Source organism: Mus caroli, chromosome 5 (genome assembly GCF_900094665.2).
Source record: "Mus caroli chromosome 5, CAROLI_EIJ_v1.1, whole genome shotgun sequence".
Classification (NCBI taxonomy): Eukaryota; Metazoa; Chordata; class Mammalia; order Rodentia; family Muridae; genus Mus; species Mus caroli.
Window position 1 is genome coordinate 116,663,251 of NC_034574.1, and position 23,639 is coordinate 116,686,889.

Genomic DNA, 23,639 nt, shown 5'->3' on the forward strand with positions numbered 1-23,639 from the left:
ATAGGAGGGTCAGTGGGATAGGAGAGACAGTGGGATAGGAGGGACAGTGGGATAGGAGGGACAGTGGAATAGGAGGGACAGTGGGATAGGAGGGACAGTGGGATAGGAGGGACAGTGGGATAGGAGGGACAGTGGGATAGGAGGGACAGTGGGATAGGAGGGACAGTGGGATAAGAGAGATGGGCAGTAATCTTTGAATTACTGCTCTCCATTCTATCAGCGTATCTATCCTGAACTGGGGATGGAGCTCGGTTCATGATGCTTCCCCACTATGCATGAAACACCACATAAACTGGGTGTGGTAGCACACGCCTATAACTCCAGCACTTGACGGGAAGAGGAGGTCGAGGCAGGAAAATCAGTTTAGGTCATCCTCAGCACATATCTTGTTCAAGACCAGGCTGGGATGCATAGTGAGACCCTGTCTAAACAAGTAAAAAACAAAGAAAGGGGAAGAAGGGAGGGGGAAAATTGAGTTGAAAAGCATAAAACTATAAAAGTATTCTATTTTCAATAAAACAAAAAAGGCATTTAACTGGCAAGAGCAAAATAAATAGAAAAGGAGCCATGCGACCCTGATTGCCCGCATGGAGAGTGGGGGTTCTGTGGAGCTGGGGATGACATTCCCTCTACTTTCCCGTGTCTACAATTTTTCCTGATTAAAAGGATTTATTATATAAGATATATCTTTTTTTTTTAAAAATCAATCTCCCCCATTCTCTGTGACTTGATACCATAAAGAAAAAAGAATTAAGAAATTTACAATTCATCAAAACAAACAGAGCAAACCGTCCCCAAACAGGAACGAAGTAACTAATGCTCAATTTTTTAAAAGATTTATTTATTTTATAAAATGTGAGTTCACTGTCGCTAGACCAGAAGAGGGTATCAGATCCCTTTACTGATGGTTGTAAGCCACCATGTGGTTGCTAGGATTTGAACTCAGGACCTCTGAAAGAACAATCAGTGCTCTTTACGGCTGAGCCATCTCTCAAGTCCTTATGCTCAAATTAAATTAAAATAAAAATTCCTGGGCTGGTGAGATGGCTCAGCCGGTAAGAGCACTGACTGCTCTTCCAAAGGTCCTGAGTTCAAATCCCAGCAACCACATGGTGGCTCACAACCATCCATAATGAGATCTGACTCCCTCTTCTGGAATGTCTGAAGACAACTACAGTGTACTTACATATAATAAATAAATAAATCTTTAAAAAAAATTCCTGTTTCTTTTCTTGAATTTTTTTCAGATTCAAAATTCTTTTATGTACGGTGTTTTGCCTGCGTGTATGTGTGTACACCATGTGTGTTCTTGGTACCTGAGAAAGTCAAGAGAGGGTGTCAGATTCCCTGGGACTAGAGTCATACATGGCCACAAGTTGCCATATGGGTGCTGGGAACTGAACCCAAGTCCTCTGCAAGAGCAACAAGGGCCCTAACCTCAGCGCCATCTCTCCAGCTCCCCTAAAAGAATAACCTTTCTTTTGAAACAGGGCCTCCCTACGTGGCTCAGGCTAGCCTTGAATTCACAGCAATCCAGAGTGCTGGGAGGATAGGCGTTCGCCTCTGCCCCAGTGTGGAGGAGCAAACGAGGCTCTGAGCACGCTAGGCAAGCCCTCTACCAGCCAGACAGCCCACAGCGCTAGCTTCAAACTAGGCATGGCTGTCTCAGGCCTGTAAACCCAGCACACAGGAGGCTAAAACAGGAGGCTCAGGAGTTCAAGGCCAGACTTAGTTAAATACTAAATTCAAGGCCAGCCTGGGCTACTTGAAGGCCTGTCTAAGAAACAACAACAACAAAAAAACCAAAGTCTTGAGGCAAAAAATAAAGTATGAACAGCTGGACTGGGAAATGAGACACGTGGTTCCTGTCTCAGCTAACCAATCTGGGATAATTTATCTAACCCTTACCAGACCTCAGCATTCTCACTTATAACCTGAGGCTACTGATCAATATTCATTCCAAGTTCCACCCAAGTTCCTTGGGGTTCTAACCAATGGTTTAGATTTCAGATCCCAGAAAGGGGAAGGGAAAAAAATCGAAAGTAGAAGGAAAGTCATTTTGGCTCATTCTTTGCCAAAGTAGAACTCTGGCATTGGAGTGGTAAAATCTCTTCTGCCCTGCTGTAGTTGCTGGCACTGCCCGAGCAGCCAGCGTGAACTGCCCTCTGCAAACCACACTCTCCAGCTCAGCTCAGACACTTCTTTCCATCTGTAAACTGAAAACACCTCTTTACTCTAAACCGGAGATTGCTGGTGGGAGACAAAGAATGGTTAAAGAATTTGCAATGAAGTTTACCTGCCAGGAAAGGGAATTTAAAATGTAACGTCAGGAAGCAGGCTGGTGTAGAGGCTGGAATCTCATCCTGAGCCCAGCTGTGAGCAACAGCAGCAGCTACAGGGCTCTCAGCCCCTTACCTGGAGACAGCTGCAGTGTGAAGACTCTGTCCTAAATGAGGACACAACCCGAGGCTCTGGGAGCGCCGAGTGAGCCTGGCTGGAGAGAGTCCTACTGATGATTCTCAAGACGAGCCTGACAGGAAAAGTCAGGCTCTGCTTAATACCATCTCCCTGGTCCCGGGCAGTCCACTCACAGCGGAGTCCTGCCCCCAAGTCATGGTTATGTAAGTGTGGCTACATGGTTATGCTGTGTCACTTGCTGTCCCCCGCGCCCAATACAGAAGAGGCAGTGAAACCTGAGCTGCTAGGCCAGGGCCACTGAAAACACTGAGACAACACGGGGTTGCTTTCCAAATGTCTTCCATCTGACAGAAGACGGGCGGTTTATGCCATTTTTTTTTCTCCTTTCGGTTTTGTTCACTCATACTGGAAAGCCGGGACTGAAAGGCATTTGGTGTGGACTCTTTACTTCCTGAGTGATTGACAGAGGTCAAGTATTTCATTTCAGGGCAGGCTGTCAACAGGGGCATAGGTCTGCTTGGGGTCAACTTAACCATTTCACTTCCTAGCTGAATAGAGCTGGATCCCATGGATGAGAAGTTCAGGGTCAGGCCTGTCTCCCACTCAGGATCCTCTTCACACCCTGCCCACCTTCCACTACCACACAAAGGCTTCTGGGAGGTGGAGTGCCACAGTATTGACTCTAAAAGAACAAAAGGAGAGACTGGAGAGATGGCTGAGGAATTAAAGGGTTAAAGAATGCATATCGCAGCCAGGGCATGGTGATATACGCCTTTAATCCCAGCACTTGGGAGGCAGAGGCAGGTGGATTACTGAGTTTGAGGTCAGCCTGGTCTACAAAGTGAGCCAGGGCTACACAGAGAAACCCTGTCTCAAAAAAAAAAAAAAAAAAAAAAACAGCTCCCCCACTCCAAAAAAAATTTTAAAAGAGTGCATATCCCTCTTGCAGAGGACTTGAGTTCAATTTCCTGCACCCACTGACGGCCTAGAACGCTAGCTCCAGGGGACCTGATGTCTCCAGCCACTAAAAGCACATGCACTCAATACAAAGAATTTGTTTTAAGTAGAAACAAAAAGGGCTAGGTGTGGTAGCACACATCTCTAATCCAAGCACAAAGGCAGAGGCAGAGCCAGAGATCTGTGAGTTCCAGGACAGCCAGAGCTATATGTAGAGAGACCTTATCTCAGAAAAATAAAAATACAGGGCTGGAGAGATGGCTCACTGAAGAGCACTGATTGCTCTTCCAGAGATCCTGAGTTCAATTCCCAGCAACCACATGGTGGCTCACAACCATCCGTAATGAGATCTCATGCCCTCTTCTGGTCTCTTCTGGTCTGAAGACAGTGACAATGTACTCGCATACATAATAAATAAATCTTTATAAATAAATAAATAATACAAGGTGTGACAAGACAAGAGTAACTGTCTCTCCTGGGTATTCTCCACCTCAGCTCTTCCCTTTCTGAACAGCGCTCTGCTTGCTCAGTGACAAATCACAGTCCTAGTCTTTTCTTTTTTGGTTTTTCCAGACAGGGTTTCTCTGTGTAGCCCTGTCCTGGAACTCACTCTGTAGACCAGGCTGGCCTCGAACTCAGAAATCCACCTGCCTCTGCCTCCCAAGTGCTGGGATTAAAGGCGTGCACCACCACGCCCGGCTAATTTAATTGTTCTTAAAACAAACAAACAAATAAATAAGGAAAAAAGAAATCCCACTGCTCACAGTAAGAGGAACTTTGAAGTGTCTATTTGGCAGGTGATACACAATGCATGAGGAAGCCCTGATGGAAGCACAAGGCACCACCCAGTAAAACTGTCAGCTCAGCACTAAATTTGAGAACACACCCACAAAATCAAAAGCAAAAGACAGAGTGAATTACAAATAAAAAATGTATTAAGGCTTTCTTAAGACCCAAGAATGAGTGAGTGACGGTGGAACTCAAGCAAACAAAACAGGAGGCAGCACTTGAGGCTCAGAGAGAGGAGGGAGCACAAGCGCTGGGAGCACCATTAGATCAGCTTGAAAGTCAGGAATCCATGCAGAGGCAAGCATGTGCTATCAAATGTGCCCAGGGTGGTGGCTGGCACAGATCTGTAATCCTAGCACTTGGAACACTGAGGCAGGAAGATCCAATGAGGCCTGCCTTGTCTACAAGTATGAGACAGTCTCAAAGAAAAGAGACGTCAGTGCTACAGAAGGAACCATAGGTGAGCAGAGGGGGGGGGGGCTCCACACCTTTAATCCCAGCACTTGAGAGACAAAAGCAGGCAGACGTCAGGGTTCAAGGCCAGCCTGGTCTACAGAGTTGGTTTAGGGACAGTCAGGGCTATATATAGTATATATAGAAAAGATATCTTAAAAAAACAAACAAACAAACAAACAAAAGAGAAAAAAGGAAGAAACTGTAGAAGAAAAAGGTAAAAGAACACAGCAAAATTATCCATATTCATGTTTTATTAATCTGCCTCCTCACCACCCCTACCTCTCATAGATTGCCTTTGACCTCATAACTATAATTTTGCTACTATTAAGAATCATAATGGCTGGACGTGGTGGCACACGCCTTTAATCCTTGCGCTCGGGAGGCAGAGGCAGGTGGATTTCTGAGTTCAGGCCAGCCTGCCTGGTCTACAGCGTGAGTTCCAGGACAGCCAGGGCTATACAGAGAAACCCTGTCTCAAAAAAACAAAACAAAAAACAAACAAAAACAAACCAAAAAAAAAAAAAAAGAATCATAATGTAATGTAGGGTTGGTGAGATGGCCCGGTGGGTAAGAGCACTGACTGCTCTTCCTGAGGTCCTGAGTTCAAATCCCAGTAACCACATGGTAGCTCACAACCACCCGTAATGAGATCTTACACCCTCTTCTGGTATGTCATAAGACATCTACAGTGTACTTATGTATAATAATAAATAAATCTCTGGGCCAGAGCGAGCAGGGACTGAACAAGCAGAGTTGACCGGAGCAAGTGGGGTTGATTGGAGCAAGCAGAGGCCCTAAATTCAATACCCAACAACCACATGGAGGCTCACAACCATCTGTACAGCTACAGTGTACTCATATACATAAAATAAATAAATCTTTTTTAAAAAAAAGAATCGTAATGTAAATATCCGTGTTTCATGCTAATCTTAAGTGACCCCTGTGAAAGGGTCAGTCAACCACCGCCCCTCAATGCAATCACCAACCACTGAGCTAGAGACTCCTGGACTTCCAAATGGAGACAGAATGATCCTCCCTGTGCACACTTAGGCAGAGAAGCAAATGACATAACAGCGTGACTGGTGGCTACTGTTTGTCACAAACACATTTTTGTGGCCCAGAGATCAAAAAAGATATAGAGAGAGTCTACATGAGGTAAAGAATCTGGAGAGGCGCCGGGCGTGGTGGCGCACACCTTTGATCCCAGCACTCGGGAGGCAGAGGCAGGCAGATTTCGAGTTCCAGGCCAGCCTGGTCTATAGAGTGAGTTCCAGGACGGCCAGGGCTACACAGAGAAACCCTGTCTCAAAAAAACAAAAATAAATAAATAAATAAATAAATAGAATCTGGAGAGGGACTTTGGCCATTGAGAACACTGAGGTGTGACAGCAAGCCACCTTAAGCCACAGTTTACTCTGACCTCTCAGAGGCCTGCTCCTTCAAGAAGAGGCGACACTGAACACAACTAGTACAGGCCATAAAAGAGCCAATGTTTCAAACCAGTGTAATAACCAGTGACATTGACCAAGGAAAAAGTAACGCTGGGAACTAGAGCCCGGGTTTTAGCAGCAACTTAGGCGTGCTGAGGAACACAGAATAAAATCTTAATTTGGGATAGGATGGTCTGAATAGGAGAGGTCACAAATTTCTCTTCCCTTCTTAAAAAAAAATACTTTAAAGATTTATTGATTTATTTTACTTAATGTGCATGAGTGTTTTTCCTGAATGTATAGATGTGCACTAACTGTAAGCCTGGTGCCTGCAGCAGTTAGAAGAGGGTGCTGGAGTCCTTGACACTGGGTTGATGGGTGGCTGTAAGCTACCGTGTGAGTACTGAACCTGGATCCTCTGCAAGAACAGCAAGCACTAATAACCATGGAGCCGTCTCTCCAGCCCTCACCTCCCTATTTCTAGCAGAGCATTCAAAAACTCAGATGTTAAAAAAAAAGATTAAGCCGGGCGTGATAACACATACCGAGAGTCCCAGTACTTAGGAAGCAGAGGCAGGAAGATGAACTTGGAAATTAGCTGCAATGGATTGAATAAGAATGGTCCCCACAGGCGCATACATTTGTATATTTGGTCCCCAGTCAGTGGAACTGTTTTAGGATTGAAGGTGGTGTGTCATGTCACATGAAGACAGGCTTTGAAATTTCAAAAGACTTGAGCCATTCCTAGCCTTTCTCTCTTTGACTCTTTGTGAGTCAAGATGCCTCCTATTTGTGGATCAAGATGTGGAAGTAGCTTGTAGCTGTTCCTGCCACATGCCTCTGCTCACCCATCATGGGTTCGAACCCTCTGAAACCATTGGCCCCAAATCAAACGCTTTCCTATGCCTTGGTCATGGTGTCTCATCACAGCAATAGAAAAGTAACTAAGCCATCAGGATATATTTGTTTTATAGATAATAATGGGTTTATTGTGATTTATGCATGTATGTAATATTTCTTAATATTTATTTGTTTCTTTATTTTTTTACTTATTGGGGGGTAGGTGGAAATGTCTAAGTGATAGGACAACTTGCAGGATTGGTTCTTTTTTTCCACCTACAATCTGGATCCGGGGGACTGAACTCAGGTTGCTAGGTTTGACAACAAATGCTAGCCGGGCGTGGTAGCTCACGCCTTTAATCCTAGCACTCAGGAGGCAGAGGCAGGCGGATTTCTGAGTTCGAGGCCAGCCCGGTCTACAAAGTGAGTTCCAAGACAGCCAGGGCTATACAGAGAAACCCTGTCTCGAAAAACCAAAAAAAAAAAAAAAAAAAACCAAATGCTTCTACCCTCTAAGCCATCTTGCCAAACCCCATATAATGTATTTTGATCACAGTCTCGGATCTCCAATACCATCCCTTGATCTCCTACTACTCGTCTACCTTCTCCTCTCATGGTGTGTGTGTGTGTTCCAGTGAGTTTCACCAGGGTTGCTCACAGGAGTGTTGGTATTATGAGCTAAAGGGTTATAAGTTAAGAGACATGGGCACATTACCAGTGGCTTTACCACTGAAGAAAATGTCTCTCATGAGATTCCTGTTCCCCAGTCATTACTATTCCTTAGGAGTAGGTAAGACCTCAAGGGTCCTCTCTCTCTCCCTAGAGCTCGCTGATCCGGCTAGACTAGCTGTCCAGCAACCCCAAGATTTCTCCTTTCCCCAGGTCCCTATTATTGGGGTTACAGGAAGGTGCCACCATGCCTGGATTTGTTTGTTTAATTTTTTGAGGTAGTCTCTCTCTGTAGCCCTGGCTGCTCTGTAACTCACTCTGTAGACCAGGCTGGCCTCAAACCCACAGAGATCCACCTACTACTCCTGGTCTCATTATTGGCTAAATCATCTAAATAGCCTGGGAGCCAGCTTAAAACAAAATTAATATGCAGAGAGGCCAAATCAGGTTTTCAAAGGTCTTTGTCTATTGTTCTTTGATTTAACTGCCTTGGGACACTGTCTCTCACAAAGCTAGAAGTTTGCTCTTTCAGGTAGGCTGACTAGCTAGCTGGCTCTTAGAATTCACCTCAGTGCTAGAGTCATGGGCCTGTGTAGCCATGCCTGGCTTTTTTGTATCAGAGCTTAGGTCTTTATGCTTGCAGAGCAAGTGCTCTTACCACTGAGCCATCTCCCCAGCCTCTTAATTAGTTTGTTGAGACAGATTCTTATGTAGCCTAAGCAGACACGGAGCCAACAAATAGTTAAAAAAACACCTACCCGTCTGATTCTCCTGCCTCTGTCCACCAGGTGCTGGGACTAGAGGCATGTCCCGTCACACCCTACTCAAAACAAACAAAACAGCAACCCGGGGGCTAAGGAGCCTCAGCGGGTCAAAGTGTTTGGCATACAAGCACAATGACCTGAGTTCAAACCACCAGAAACTATGTAAAAGCCGGATGTGTGTCTGTGATCCCAGGGCTACTACAAAGAGATGTAGGCAAAGAGAGAATCCCTGGACACTCACTGGAACCTGGCATACATAGTGTAGAACAACTGAGACCCTTTTCTCAAACAAGGTGGGGAGACAAGACTAATACCCAGGGCAATCCTCTGATCGGGTGAGTGTATGCATGTACACATACGCACACACACATGCAAGTGGACACACCACAAATACACACACAACAATATCAACTTCAAGCATGGTGCCACATGTCCACTGTCCATATTTCTGTTTAGTTCTATGTCTTTCCATGTTTGCTTCAATGTCTTTATTGAACCTAACTTACCCTAACTCTAGAGGGCCAGGTGTTAGAGTAAAAGCACTCAGAACTGTGTGTAAAAACATGTTCCCTTACCATCTTCATTTGAAACCTGGGAAAGTCCTGCTAATCTGGGAGCCGTGTGTCATGAGTATCAGATAGGTTGCTAAACACCTAGTGACTAGTAAGGCCATGCAGGCCACTGTTACGGACAGACACTGATATTCCTTAACCACCTTCAGCCCCCATGAAACCCGAACAGCATCCTGTCACCTCTGAACGGCACCAACTGCCATCCTCACCCGAGATTCAGGAGCAAGGAACCCACAGAAGTATCCTAGTCAAGAAAATCCTCCCTCCCGTAAGGTCAGAAGCCATCACTCCCTGTTGTCTTCTGTTACCTACCTATCTTAGTCTGCTTTCTACTGTGGGGATAAAACATCATAACCAAAGCACCATGGGAGAAAAGGGCTTATCTAACTCTCAGCTGACAGTCCATCATCAGGATAAGCCAAAGCAGGACTCGAGGCAGGAACCTGCAGGCAGGAACTGAAGCAGAGGCCATAGAGAACACTGCTTACAAGCTTGCTCCTCGTGGCTTGCTTTCTCATACTACCCATCACCTCTAGCCCAGGGACAGCACTACCCATAGTCAGCTGAGCACCAATCATTGATCAAGAAGATGCCCTATAGCCCGGCAGTGGTGGCATACGCCTTTAATCCCAGCACTTGGGAGGCAGAAGCAGGCAGATTTCTGAGTTCAAGACCAGTCTGGTCTACAAAGTGAGTTCCAGGACAGCCAGGGCTACACAGAGAAACCCTGTCTCAAAAAAAGGGAGGCGGGGTGGCTAGTGAGATGGCTCAGCGGTTAAGAGCACTGACTGTTCTTCCAGAGGTCCTGAGTTTAAATCCCAGCAACCACATGTTGACTTACAACCACTTGTAATGAGATCTGAAGACAGCTACAGTGTACTTACATATAATAAATAAATAAAATCTTTAAAAAAAAAAAAGCCCTATAGACTTGCCTCCAGGCAATCTGACGGAGGCATCTTCTCCACTTCCCAGATGACCCTAGCCTGTGTCAAGTTGACAAAAAACCAACCAGGACACTGACATGAAACCCAAGACCTACTCCTGCTGATTCTTCTCTACTTGTGTATTTAGGAGTATTTTATACACAGTCTAAGCATTTTTTTTAAAGGCAGGGTCTCACTAAACCTAGCTGAAATTCACAGAGATCCACCTGCCTCTGCCTCCTGAGCCCCAGGATTAAAGGCTTATACCACCACATGTGCCCCTCTAAACCTTTCTTAAAAGTCCAGACTCAGTCTAGGGAGGTAGCCCGGTGGTAGCTGGAGTGCAAGCCCAGAATGAGCAACGCCCTGGGTTCCATCTCCAGCACTGGAAAAAGAAAAATGAAAGAAGGAAAGGGGCAGACTCAAGCAGTCTTTAAAATGAACAAGCTGAAAAAGCAAGCCTCGTCTCTCTAGCAGGAGTCAAAGGGACAAAGATGTCAGTAAACCCAGCAGTCAGTATTCAAATGCTCCATGCGAGGGAGTCCGCTTAGACACTCCAGCACCAAAACAAGCCAGCCAGAGTCAGAAAATTAATTGGCTCCTTAATTCAAAAGGAGCCAATTCAAGGAAGACTGACTTCCAGTTTCTCACCGACCAAGCCTTGACAGAGCAATCCGGAAAACCAACCTGTCAGCATTAAGTGTTGGTTTGAGAGTATCATACAATGAGACACTGACAGTGAATTGAAAGGTTTACAGCATCTTTTCAGAAAAGCCAGAAGTTGACATAATCCTCTGAAAATTTAAATCACACTTGAAAATTATATGGTCTGAAAATTTAGCATGTATAACACAGTACAGAGTACAAATTGTACCCAGAGTGTTTTTTGGTTTGTTTTTTTTTTTTACGGGAGGGGAAAGAGAGAGACAGGGACAGAGAGAGTGCAGCCAACCCCGGCAGAGAGAGGGCTGCGTCATTAGCCAGTGTTTATTTAAAGAGGAGTTCTGAGTGCGCTCTGATGCAATGCCCGAGATTCTATCTGCTGGGCTCAGTGGAATGTGGACTTCTGTTCTTATGCCTTACATTCATGAAACAACAATCTCTTAAAGTTCTTTCATCTGCAAAAAGAATGTGAAAAAATAAAAAGCACAGAAAGCTAAATGACTGGAGCTACTTTATTCATTTACACAATATTCTACAAAACTCAGATGGTCTTATAATTCTGATCTATGTCACTGCTCAGAAACAGATCTTTAAGGAGACTAAAATTACTAACTTTGGTGAGTATCTCCCAGAAGAACTTAATAGGTCAGTGGCAGTCAACTCTACTAGTGTATAAAAGGGAACAACATGCTTAATATAGCAACAAACAATTTTAGACTCAAAAGAGACCTTGGTGATCTAGTTCACCTAACTCACTCTATCGCCGAGGAACCTAACTTTAAATGTGTAATCATTTGTTACTTAACAGTCTGTGACTAAACTCCATCTCTAGGCAGACTCCTGACCCTAAAGCATGCTGTGAACACATTTCTGAACTGTGATATAGAGCAGCAAGATGAAGAGAGTCATTCCAGGCCCATTAGAACCGTCTTCTCTGAATCTGCCTGCCTCTGGTGGCGCAGGCCTTTAATCCCAGCACTTGAGAGGCAGAGGCAGGAGGATTTCTGAGTTCCAGGCCAGCCTGGTCTACAAAGTGAGTTCCAGGACAGCCAGGGCTATACAGAGAAACCTTGTCTCAAAAAACAAAAAACAAAAAAAAAATCGTCTTCCTTTCCAATCTTCACAGAGAAATAAAAGAAGGCAGGCGGCTGCTGCTCCTTCATGGAGCATGTGGCCCATATTCAAAGCAAAAGCACACCAACTGCTCAGAACAAGAAAGGGCACAGGCCAGGCGGTGGTGGCGCACGCCTATAATCCCAGCACTCGGGAGGCAGAGGCAGGTGGATTTCTGAGTTAGAGGCCAGCCTGGTCTACAGAGTGAGTTCCAGGACAGCCAGGGCTACACAGAGAAACCCTGTCTCAAAAAAAAAAAAAAAAAAAAAACACCTCTTGTTTTCACTTTGCAAATGTGCAACTATAATACCTGCTGTGGGTCTTAAAAGACATGGCCAATGGAAAAAAAGAACATTTCCATATTGATAAAACTGAAGAATGCAGATTTCAAAAGACGCCATCAGTCTACTAAGCGCATTACAAATCCACCACTGAGCAGTCAGCCTAGATGCTGTCAGTGGAGGCTAGGAACTTGTTTTATTTGGGTTATAAGCCCCAACTTCAGTGTTAGTCTGTCACAAATGTAGCCAACCTTCACTGCAGACACACATCAAGTTCTACCAGACCTGAGGAAGGAAACTCCAACTTTAATTAAACTGTGACAAGGGAACCTGGGGAGCCTGAGAGGAGGACAGAAGGGCCTGAAGGTTGGCAAGGCACAAGTTCTGACAGGAGGAGCCCGAGTCCATGCGGAACATTTAAGTCCTTGTAAATCCCAAGTTCCCCACTGACAACTGCTCATTAAAACATGCCCTTTCAATCACGAACGGCCCACCTACTCAAAACTGACTTTGTAAACATGGCAGGAAAAAAGGCTTCATTTCTCACACCAGGATGCGCCACTGTCTCCTAGTGCTATTAACTGACAGAGTAACACTGCAGGTTGAAAGGCACTGGAGGAAGAAAGGACCCTAGCATTTTCGGAGTTTACACCCAGTCTCCGTTTACTCGACATGGCTACCATCGAGCCACTGGAATCCACATTTTATAGATGAGAGAACTGAGCTCCAAAGGTTTGTACAAAGTCTTCCACAGAATAACCGAGCTGGCGTTTTTGGTTGGGAAAAGAATCGAGCTGGGCCTGGTGGCACACAGTTAGGACTCCAGAGCCCAGCAGATTGCCAGGTCAAAGGTGTGTCCTTGGCGATAAACTGAGGATCTTCCTTAAGGGAGTGGGACTGCTGAATATGGGGCTCAAGCACTTAAGAGCATTATTGCTCTTCTAGAAGCCCCAAGTTTGGTTCCCAGCACCCTCAGACAGTTCACAAACCACCTGTAATTCCAGCCACAGGTAACCTAACACCCTCTTCTGGCCTCTTTGAGTGAGGGGTGGGGGATGGCAGGCCAAATAAGATGGCACATGCCTGTAATTCCAGCACTGAAGTGGCAGAGGCAGTCTGGTTTTCATAGCAAGCTCCAAGCCAGCTGAGGCTATATAATAAAATTCCTGTTTCAAACAAAATGAAACAAACCAAATATAAGGCTGAAGGGACATCTCAGTAAAGCGTTTGCTACATAGACATAAGGATCTAAGCCCAGTCCCCAGAATCAATAGTTCAAAACAAAAAGAAAGCATGGACCCGGGCGGTGGTGGTGCAGGCCTTTAATCCCAGCACATGGGAGGAGAGGCAGGCGGATTTCTGAGTTCGAGGCCAGCCTGGTCTACAGAGTGAGTTCCAGGACAGCCAGGGCTACACAAAGAAACCCTGTCTCCAAAAAACAGGAAAGAAAAAAAAAGCATGGACATTATGGTCCAGTGACCCACACTTGTAATCTCAGAGCTGGAGAGACAGAGGCAGATAGATCCTCAAGTCTCCTTGACTAGACAGCCTGGATTAATTGGTAAGTTCAAGGCTAGTCAGAGCCCCTATTTCAAATAAAAGATGGGAAAGAAGAATACCATTCCAGGAATACCAAGACTGACCTCTGACCTTTCTCTCTCTCTCTCTCTCTCTCTCTCTCTCTCTCTCTCTCNCACACACACACACACACACACACTCACACACACACACACATTTTTAGGCTTTAACTGGATTTGAAGATACAACCTAAAACAGAACAGGACTCTTCAACTGACTGATATAACCAATAAAGGCTGTTCACATTATTTTGTGGTTTGGTTTAGTTTGGGTTTTGATTTTTCAAGACAGGGTTTCTCTGTATAGTCCAGGCTGTCCTAGAATTTGCTTTGTGGACCAGGCTGTCCTCAAGCTCAGAGATCTGCCTGCCTCTGCCTCCTGAATGCTGGGATTAAAAGACTGCAATACCATGCCTGGTTTTCATATTGCCAACCCCTCCAAAAAAAAGATTTCTAATAAAATATCTATACTATCACTTATTTTTCCTGATCCTTTGTGAGTTAAAGACTGTGTAGGGCCAGAAAGATGTCTCAGTGGATAAGGGCACTATGTGCCAGGCCTAGTCACTCTAGTGACTGGCCTAGACTTTCTGGTCCTGGAAACCATATGGTAAAAGAAAAAAAAAAACATTTCTCCTGCTCTGTCCTCTCTAGTGGTTCCAATGACTGTCTCTCCTGGCCATAGGCTCGGGAACTTGAGCACTTGGTCCTCAGGTGATGCTGTCTGGGGAAGTGGTGCAGCGCCACTAGGGGTGGGCTTTGAGAGTTCCAGCCTCAGCCCACTTCCAGTTTGCTTCATGCTTGCCAGTGAAGATGTGATCTCTCAGCTTTCTGCTACTGCCCCCTGCTGCCATGACTTCCGGGCCATTATAGACTCCCTCTCTGGAAGCATAAGCCCCAACTCTCTTGTACAAGTTGACTTGGTCCTGGTCTTTTATCACAGCAACAATAAAGTAACAAGTCCTCTGACCTCCACATTCATGCTGTAGCATGCACATGCAACGAGAGCACACACGGACACACACAGACACAGACACACATACACACACACACACACACACACACACACACAGGTAGTGTAAAACAAAATAAAAATAATCTGTCCAGTCGGGAAGGAAAAAACTTATCAGAATTGCCTTTCTGCTATCCATCAAACCCAAATTCCAGATGATCTGAACATCCTGAACATCTGGATCCTTGGGCCCTTGGCTTCAAAAATAACATTGTAAATCCAGGACTTGTCACTTCCAAGTGTCAAAGATGGGCAGACTCTTCCACTGGGCTTTAATCCAAGCTTAGAAATAAGTAAGCAAGGAAGAATGCAAACACCAAACTGCATAATTCACACTGGAAGCATACAGAGCCACACGATTACATAAAACTTAAGGAAGCAAAGAGCCTTGCCTCAGCCTCATGAAGATTCCTGAGAAGAGACACATGAGACAGATGAAGACACAGGCTTCCCCAGGGACTAAGATGCCTGACAGGCTTCCCAACAGGGATTTTCTAACAGGACTATTTCCTCTTTTCAAGGACTTTGCAAAAAAAATTCTTTTAAGATGTTGTTGCTGGACCACAATTAACAGGCAATCAAAAAAAAGACCCACCCATTGAGTTACTGCTAATGGAATCTGTCCTGCTAGAAGTGCCAGATGGAGACTTAAGGGGAAAAAAAATCTCTTTACTAATTGTGGCCAAGATTCCTTGGTACTTCATGCCAGGTCCAGGATATTAACCCAGATGTCCCAGCCAAATTCAAGGTTGGTTAAGTACAATCTGCCAACTTATTAAAAAAAAAAAATCAGGTGCGGGGGGCCTCCTTCTGTACCCTGACTGCAATCTGAAGAGGTCAACCTTCCCTAAAATTCCTGTACAGTACCATCAGTCAATGATTCCTTTTAGAGAAAACTATAATGAAAATGTTGATTTAAAATGTACGGATTGGGGCTGGTGAGATGACTCAGTCGGTAAGAGCACCCGACTGCTCTTCCAAAGGTCTGGAGTTCAAATCCCAGCAACCACATGGTGGCTCACAACCATCCGTAACGAGACCTGGCGCCCTCTTCTGGAGTGTCTGAAGACAGCTACAGTGTACTTACATATAATAAATAAATAAATCTTTAAAAAAAAATGTACGGATTGGGGGCTAGAGAGATGGCTCAGCGGGTAAAGGCACTGACTGCTCTTCTGAAGGTCCTGAGTTCAAATCCCAGAAACCACACGGTGGCTCACAACCATCTGTAACAAGATCTGACGCCCTCTTCTGGTGTGTCTGAAGACCGTCACAGTGTACATACATATAATAAATATTTAAATCTTTTTTAAAAAAAGTATGGATTGTTTGACTTACATCATACCCGAGTTTATTAAAAATATATAAAATGCTGTAATAAAGCTTCCCTAAACAGCTATCTGAAAAATTCACAGAGTATTATAGACAATGTTTTTCAATTAAGATTAAGAATACTGATATAGGGCTGGTGAGATGGCTCAGTGGGTAAGAGCACCAACTGCTCTTCCCAAGATCCTGAGTTAAAATCTTGGCAACCACATGGTGACTCAAAAACATCCATAATGAGATCTGACGCCCTCTTCTGGGGTGTCTGAGGACAACTACAGTGTACTTACATATAATAAATAAATAAATAAATAAATCTTTAAAAAAAAGAATACTGATATAAAAGTTTATGTTAAACTGGGTTTGAATCAGCAAGGCAGTGGTGGCACACACCTTTAGTCTAAATGCTGCTTCTGGACTCCACAGGTCAGCATGCCCATGGTCCACAGACACACAGACTCAATAGGAAGGTGGTGCTGGGAATATAGATTGTATGAAACTCTAGGTTTAATCTCCCATGTGTGTGTGCACGGAAGGGGTCAAGTCCATATGTCAACTGGACTAGCCAACTTTTGATCAGCCACTGACTTAATGTTCTATTGCCAAGGTATTCTGCACATTTATCAAAATGACATAAGCTAGGGCTCAGTTCTTACTCTGCATTCACTAGCAATAAGACTTCTAACCCAGATGGTAAAGTGCAAAGAACTTTAATTCTCCATTTATTTATTCATTCGTTCATTCATTCATTCATTTATTGGTTTTTTGTTGGTTTTTTTTTTTTTTCGAGACAGGGTTTCTCTGTGTAGCCCTGGCTGTCCTGGAACTCACTCTGTAGACCAGGCTGGCCTCGAATTCAGAAATCCGCCTGCCTCTGCCTCCCATGTGCTGGTATTAAAGGCGTGCACCACCACTGCCTGGCTAATTCTCCCTATTTTTAACCCAATCTTGATCACAGCAGAAATCTGGGCATGGGAGTCAATGTTTATAATACAAACTGCTGCAGAGACTGAGGGGAGAGCTGAGCAGGACAACATATGAGCTCCCATCCCGACCCCAAAGCCAGGTACGATGGCTGCCACCTGGAATCCCAGCACTCAGAAAGCTAAGCCAGGAGGACTGAGTTCCAGGTTAGCCTACTGCACAGGGAAATCCTAGCTCAAAACAGAACAAAACAACAGATAAAGGGGGAAGGGGGATGTGCATAGAGCTGCCTGGTGTATGTGAGAAGCCTGGGTTTTCATCTCCAGGATGGATGGAAAGAATGAATGGGTGACATGTTAAATTATTCTGAGTCTTTCAATATCTTAACAAATATTTTCAGAATAACAGCCTGTAAGGCTTTAAACTGTTCTCCAAGCTCCCAATATCAAGGCCTTTGAGCTTTTCTGGTTCCTCTTCATATGATGCCCGTTTTCTTTAGGGACCAACATCCTCTAACTTCCTTTTCATCTCTACTCAAATCATGTTCTCAGCCAGGTCTCTGGAAACCCTATCTGAAAGTTTCCACAACTCTAACCATTATTTACAAGACTTCATATTCCTTCTCCTCTGGTTTGTACATTTTTTCTTTACCATCTATGACATTCTATTCTTTTTTTTTTTTTTTTTTTGGTTTTTCGAGACAGGGTTTCTCTGTATAGCCCTGGCTGTCCTGGAACTCTCTTTGTAGACCAGGCTGACCTCGAACTCAGAAATCCGCCTGCCTCTGCCTCCCGAGTGCTAGGATTAAAGGCGTGCGCCACCACGCCCAGCTTCATCTATGACATTCTAACTAACATGCAACATACTTATATTTAATCTGCTTATCGTCTGTCTTTCAAGTGGAAGAGAAAGACCAAGAGGATAAAGCTTGGTCACTCTCTTCAGGGTTGTGGCACCAGCAACCACAAGGGCAGGTGGCACAGGAAATGGCTCCATGAGTATCTGAGGTGTGCATACTGAATAGAGCTCATTACACAGACAGACAGACAGACAGACCGCAGCTCCATAAGCAGCCATCGAAGGGTCCATAACACTTCACCAATACTGAAATAACAGGCACGCCATGACTCATAACACTGGCTCTTCTGTTTGTTTCTTTTTCAAGTCAAAGTTTCTTTTATAAGCCAGGCAGTGATGACACCCATCTTCAATCTCAGTACTTAGGAGGCAGAGGCAAACTGGTTTCTGTGAGTTCAAGGCCAGCCTGGTGTACAGAGTAAATTCCAGGACAGTAAAAGCCACACAAAGAGACCCAGTCTTGAAAAACCAAAACTAAAAGAAAAATTAAAAATACTAGTTTTTAGGATGTATTAAATTTCTTAAAGACAAGAACCAGGTTGGCTTATTTTCGTGCTCAACAATGACTGAAAAAGCAGAGAATGGCAAAATCCTCATGTTCAGAGATACTACCAAAGTTCCCACCCAGTTTCAATGTTTACCTCTCTAATCCAGGCCTAGTAAGAAGCCTAACCACTTCCTCTGAACCTCAGCAAGAGTCCCAGGCTCTCAGCTGAGCAATCACCCACTTCCTTGGCTTTCATAACGTCCAGCCTTGCCTTTTACCATTGATTCACTGCCCTAACAAACTAACTAAGCAGACTGAGGTACAGTTCTTGACAACATCTCGTATTGGCTGTGACTCTGACCTTTCAGTGCCCTCCCTGTAAAATGACGATGACAGCAACGTCCCTAGGTTGGATGGATTACATGAGATAAAAAAAAAAAAAAAAACCCTCCACACTTACCCAGAGCATGGTCAGAAGGAGCCCTCAATAAACCCTAATTGTTATTATTTCAAGAGGAAGAAATGCCCCAAGGCTGAGGAGCAACAGTCCCGAGGATACTTGCAAAAGAGCATCATTAGAGGATACTTGCAAAAGAGCATCATTAAGCTAGAAGCCAAACACGGCTCTCCTAACTGGGAGCCACAATTAGGAATAATAATCATAAAATCCTAGCATGAGAATCACCAAAGCACCACCGCATAAATACTAACAGAGCCCCGAGCAGACAGAAAGACACAGTCCTGGGCCTAGAAGAAGAAGAGGCTAGACTGCCGACTCACACCAAAATAAAAAATAAAAAATAAATAAAAATAAATAAAAACAAGGAAATGACAGAAACATATCCACTGTCTTAATAAATAAATAAGTAAATAAATAGAAACAGTAGTTGGCAAGTTTTTGCTAAAAAATGGGTATGCACGTGGATTCCAGACTTAACGTGTCATTTCTTCATACCCGAGAGGTGGGGCTGGGCAGGGAGGAAGGGGGTGGTGCGAGGTTTCTGCCAGATGGGAAAAGCCACATGAAGTGGAGAGACTACGGGATGTCAGGGCAGGACTCCAGACTCAAAAATAATAAATAAATAAATAAATATCTGATATTCTGTTGTTCTCTCCCCAATAACGCAAGACCTCCAGGTTCGAGACAAACCACAAGACTCACTGCTTTTAAAATAGTCACCCCATCCCCACCCCCAACCCCCAACCCCGAACAAGTGTCATCTGTCTTCCGCGCCAACCCCGGACCGCGCTGGCAGGTTCGGGTTACCGGGCAGCGGTGATTTCAGAGATCTGGCACTCTGTGTCGCCCTTCTACCTTCACAGAGAATCACGCTCCAGGGGTCTGAAGGAAAACAAAAGCCCGGGGCCCGAGCAGCCAGGGACCGAGGCCCCAGCCGGGCCGGGCCGAGCCCGAGCGCCACGGGGCAAGGGCGCCCTCCATGCCGGCTCGCGGCCGGCCACCCGGCGTCCCGGGCCTGCCCGAGGAAAGCTCGCCCAGATGGCGAGCGGCGGGCGGCGTCCAGGGCAACAGGTCGAACCGGACCCGCGGCCTCCGGGAGCGACGGAGCCGTCCCCGGAACCTCCCCCTCCAAGAGCTGGGGAAGAGGACGCGGGCTCCTCCGAGAACGGCTCCCGAGGCGGCGCAGGGGCAAGGAGTCCACGCTCCATCTTGAGGCGGCGGGAGGAAGGCAGGCAAGGCCGGGGGCCGCGGCTGCCAGGGCCGGGACGCGCGCGGCTCGCACGCAGCCAGCCTTCCCCGCAGCCGCGCTCTCCCCGCGCCCGCCACCCTCCCGGGTGCGTCCGCGGCTCCTCGGCCGCCGTCCCCGAGCGTGGAGGAAGCTTGAGACGAGCCTTCCCTCCCGGCGTTTCCCTCCCGGATCCCGGGGCGGCGGGAAGGAGCGGAAGGAGAGAACGGGTGGGACGGCAAGGAAGGGGAGATGGAGATGGGGCCCGCGCTTCGCTCACCGCCTGGGACGCCGCTGGTCGCCGTCACCTGCCTCCCAGCAGCAGCAGCAGCCGCCGCGGCCGCCGCCTCCCGCCTCCCCGGCTCTTCGGCTCGGGGCGGGGAAGAGAACGTGACGCGCTGCCGCCGCCGCCGCCGCCGCCGCGGGGCCGGGAGAAGACGCCGCGCCGCCCCTCCCCGCTCCCCGGCCGCTGCCGCCCGCGAGCTCCCCTGCCGCCCCTTTGTCTGCCTGCTCCCCCTGCGAACCCCTAAATCCTCCGCGATAAGGAGCAAGGCAAGATGCCGAGGGACGGACCGAAGGGCCTGCAGCCGCGGGTGCCTTGGCATTTCAGGCTTCTCCCTGTTTCCTAGCCAAGTGTGCCCAGAATATGCAAGTCACCCCGGATGGCTACCCGTAGACCAGACCGACCGCAGCCTGCCGGTTGGAGATGGGATGGGGTGCGGTTGGAGAGTGGAGGAGCTGATTGATTTCATTGACCTCCCCTTCCCGCCTAGAGCAGGGTGATAAATTTTGCCCCAAGTTGGAAGGGAGATGCCCATAGGCAAGCTCAGCTTGGGATGAACGGTCTCTGCTCTCCAGGAAATCACTGAGGGGTTAAAAAAAAAAGAAGAAGAAAAGAAAAATCCTTTGAGACGAGCCCAGGGCTGCAGCCCCGTTAGTTTAAGAAAAGCGTCTTTTATTCGCCCCAGTCGTTTGGACAGAAGCCCAGGTTAATGTCCCGTTCGGGCTCCTCCCCAAGCAGGGATCCCCTTGTCAAGCTTTTGAAAGGGACTGGAGAGGACGCTGCAACAGCCGGCTCAGGGCTGCGTTAGCAGAGGGCGGCCAGCATTTCACTCCCATGGACCATGGCAACCCCAGAAGTTTTGCAGCTCCCGGCAGAAATCTGCAGCTGTTGGAAGCCCAGGTTTCTGCAGTGACTCAGTATTGATGGAGAAGGGGCCAAGGGCTTCCTCCTCCTTTCCAGGAGGAGGAAATATTCCGGAGGGTGACCTCCCTTCTTGACCTTTATTCAAAACACCATTGTGTCTGGGCAAACAGGCACCGCAGAGAGCCCAAGAAGGGAACTCCACTGGAAATGCACAAAGTAAATTTCATCTGCAGACCCTCCTGTCCATTTAAGCCTTAAATCACACATGCACAAAATAATCTAGTATTCCACCTGAGCCTGATATGTGAGCTCCAAGGTCAAGAGGTGAGAGTACCCTGGGAACCCAGAATTCATTCCTACTTAGGCAAGCAATACTTACCCGCTGATCTGAGTACAATTCAACTCTGTTTTTCCTCTCTTGGTTATTCCAGATGGTTTCTGTGTGTAATAGCTTGGCTGTCCTGGAACTCGCTTTGTAGACCAGGCTGGCCTCAAACACAGAGATTTGCCTGCCTCTGCTTCCTGAGTTCCAGGACAGCCAGAGCTACAACAGAGTACACATAGAACCCTGTCATAAAATTTATAATAATAAATAAATAAAATATATAATAATAATTAACAATAATAATAGCAGCCAGGCCTATTGGTGTGCACACTTTCAATACTAGCCTTCAGGAGGGGGAGGCAGCTGAATCTCTTGAGGTTAACCTAGCCTGCTCTACATACCATCCAGGGCTATATCCTGAGACCCTGTCTCAAAAACAACCCAAAACGGGGGTTGGAAAGATGGCTCAGCGGTTAAGATCACCGACTGAACCGGGCGTGGTGGTGCACGCCTTTAATCCCAGCACTCAGGAGGCAGAGGCAGGCGGATTTCTGAGTTCGAGGCCAGCCTGGTCTACAAAGTGAGTTCCAGGACAGCCAGGGCTATACAGAGAAACCCTGTTTGAAAAACCAAAAAAAAAAAAAAAAAAAAAAAAAAAAATCACTGACTGCTCTTCCAAAGGTGCTGAGTTCAAATCCTGGCAACCACATGGTGGCTTACAACCATCCTAACAAGATCTGAATCCCTCTTCTGGAGTGTCTGAGAACAGCTACAGTGTACTTACATATAATAAATAAATAAATCTTAAAAAAAAAAACAAAACAAACAAACAACCCAAAACATAACAGGGCCAAGTAACATGGGTAAACATGATTGCTGCACAGACCTGGAGATCTGGATTTAGACTCCAAACCCACAGTGGAGTGACCCCCCCAGCCCACAATGGAGTGGGAAAATTGACTTCCAACGGTTGTCTTCTGATCTCCACATACACTGCATGCACACCCCACTCACACATATCTACAGATACACACACAGACAACCACACACATACACCCAGATAATAAACTTATAAAAGGAAGAGAACATCAGTAATGGCATACAGCTGGAGAAAACTGGTTTTTGCGGGGAGATGAAAAGTTCCCCAGTTGGTGGAGGGATTCCCTATCAAGTACAAAGCCCTGGGTTCAAGTCCCATAAAACTGGGTGTGGTGATGCATATCTGTAATCCCAGCACTCAGGAGGTAGAGCCTAAAACTAGCCTGGCCTACATGATGCCCTATTTCAAAATCAATAAATGACACTTCCTTTACATATCATAGTAAGCACAGACCTGTAATGCCAGCTGCTTAGGGAAACTGAGGCAGGGGGAGCAAAGCCTCCCTGAGCTACAGAATAAGTTCAAAAGGAGGAAAAGAGAGAGAAAAAAAATTTTGTTTGTTTTATTTTTGTTTTTTGTTTTGTTTTTCGAGACTGGGTTTCTTTATGTAGCCCTGGCTGTCCTGGAACTCACTCTGTAGACCAGGCTGGCCTCGAACTCAGAAATCCGCCTGCCTCTGCCTCCCAAATGTTGAGATTAAAGGCGTGCGCCACCACGCCCAGCTTCCAAGAATACTTTTTAATTAAGTGTAAAAATTTCTTTCTCATCCCAGCGTAGTGGTACATGCCTTTAATTCCAGCACAGAGAAACCCTGTCTTGAAAAAACCAAAACCAACCAACCAAACAAACAAACAAACAAACAACATAAAAAGTATTCTTGGGCTGGTGAGATGGCTCAGTGGGTAAGAGCACCCGACTGCTCTTCCGAAGGTCCAGAGTTCAAATCCCAGCAACCACATGGTGGCTCACAACCATCCTTAACGAGATCTGGTGCCCTCTTCTGGAGTGTCTGAAGACAGCTACAGTGTACTTACATATAATAAATAAATAAATCTTAAAAAAAAAAACAAAACAAACAAACAACATAAAAAGTATTCTTGGGCTGGTGAGATGGCTCAGTGGGTAAGAGCACCCGACTGCTCTTCCGAAGGTCCAGAGTTCAAATCCCAGCAACCACATGGTGGCTCACAACCATCCTTAACGAGATCTGGTGCCCTCTTCTGGAGTGTCTGAAGACAGCTACAGTGTACTTACATATAATAAAAAAATAAAATAAAATAAAATAAAAAGTATCCTTGGTCCACTGCTTGTGGACGTTGTACATCGTGGTGCGCACTAGGCTCCGCACCACGATGTACAACGTCCACAAGCAGACTTTTTTTTTTTATTCTGTGACTTTTTAAAAATCCAGTAAGGCTGGATGTGAAATCGGTGCTTGATGCAGTAGTTCTGATCAATGAATATCTTTTTGAGTGCACACACACACAAAGTTGAGACCTCCTTCCACAACATCCAACACGCTGAAGTACATGGGGACACA

General features: G+C 46.0%; 1 protein-coding gene across 19 annotated transcripts in view; it reads right to left on the minus strand.

Moving 5' to 3' along the window:
* Positions 1–20,129, minus strand: part of Clip1 (CAP-Gly domain containing linker protein 1) — a 113,643-nt gene extending 93,514 nt beyond the window's left edge. For 16 of the 19 annotated variants that reach the window (XM_029476957.1, XM_021163648.2, XM_021163647.2 and 13 more), the window contains exon 1: positions 20,028–20,129. The gene's annotated coding sequence lies outside the window, so the exon portion shown is untranslated. The other 3 variants (XM_029476946.1, XM_029476958.1, XM_029476949.1) reach the window with 3 other exon arrangements.
* Between the last annotated feature and the right edge of the window lie 3,510 nt (positions 20,130–23,639).